Source organism: Seriola lalandi, unplaced genomic scaffold (genome assembly GCF_002814215.2).
Source record: "Seriola lalandi dorsalis isolate HSWRI2012SDOR001 ecotype SW California unplaced genomic scaffold, Sedor1 jcf7180002052274, whole genome shotgun sequence".
Lineage (NCBI taxonomy): Eukaryota > Metazoa > Chordata > Actinopteri > Carangiformes > Carangidae > Seriola > Seriola lalandi.
In genome coordinates this window covers 1,552,227-1,553,795 of record NW_019522827.1, presented here as the reverse complement: position 1 = coordinate 1,553,795, position 1,569 = coordinate 1,552,227, and positions in this window count along the sequence as shown.

Genomic DNA, 1,569 nt, shown 5'->3' with positions numbered 1-1,569 from the left:
AAGTTGTAATAAACCTCAGTTATCCTTTAAGGTAGGGTTAGGGTTAGTACAGACTACTGAATGAATGAGTGACTGCAGTGGTTTCTGCAGTTTAATCAGCTACATATTGCAATGGCCATTACAGGGTTGACATTCTGAAAATAGTATAGAACTGAACACTTAATTTGTGTTCCTTTGTCATTATATTCACACATTCAATTTACATGCAAACTATTTGGCTTCTGGTCACACAATATCTGGCAGGATTTCAATATCTTATGGAAAACAATGAACTGCATTGGTCTTTTAACTGCACATGGCCACCCCTTACCTATTTTATGAATCTACATTCATCAGCTTCAGTTTCATGCAGACTCAGCTGGACTGATAACCGAGTCTTCCATGCCACATCTTGACATTGCGGCTACCCGGCATTGCCATCACAGGGCCTCTAAAGTACCAAATGTTGAGCTTGCAGATTGTCTTGCTTATACATCCAGCCTCTAATCTACAAGATTTATACCTTGTCCCACCCCTGTAATTAACAGACTTCCTAATAACTCACCTCATACATTTATAACATTTACTATCCCCACATATCAGCACACAACAGGACCTATTAAGATGTCAGCTTCAAACTGAAAACATGAGGAGGTTTCCATAGTGACAGTCATCACTCATACTCCTCTCAAACCAGTTCTGCTTCAAGCTGTGTTCACTATTTATTCTTCAGCCAGATCTAAAGATCTTACTGAGTGAACTTCAAGTGGCATATTTTAGGAAAGAGAAAAGAAGGGATATGACCCAAGAGCAGGATTACTGTGGGTCACAAATCACAGTTTGTTTAGCTGTGAAGTCACTTAGCCAGCTTATAGAAGCTTAATCAAAGAAAGATGAATAGACATGTAAAAGCTGCCCAGACATCCTCTGTCAGAATTAGCCAATCCAGATGCGCCCAAGCACACCCAGGAAGTCCAGGTCATTCACACCACCGAGTGTCATCCATGCTGTCATTGACCCCGACAACCACAGCACGTCAACCAGTAGTCTGAGGCAGGCTTTGGGGTCAAATTTCTGCCCGTGGCTCAGCACAGGAGCACAAGTGTCTGGTCAGACCCGCTGGTCAGGCACCACGCCCTGCCAACAACCACTGTCTGACAGCTGCTGTTGCCTCACCAACCTGCACGCATGGGAAAAGTCCACAGAAAGCCAAGCAGACAGTTGGGACATGACAGGACAGGAACGGCGTGAGTGTCTGCGCGCCCCATCACAACTATAGAGGGAGCAGGCAGTATTCTTTAATGGCCCGAGTGATGAGAGGTGTAACTGCAGGTCGGAGGCCAGCAAACTGGCAGGAGTTAAAAATGGATTTTACGGCTGCTCCAAGACAGACCTAATAGCACTTCCCAGTGAGGTCTAATGCGTTTATGTATTTGTGGATTACATTTTATTGCAATTCAGCTCAATAAAACAGAGAAATGTAAGGGTAGAAGTTTTCTTTGGAAGGATGATATGCAGGTCCATATGTAGAAACCATGATACTCAAAATTAGAAACATATTAATTTTTCCTCTGCTTTCTGCCCAAGCCC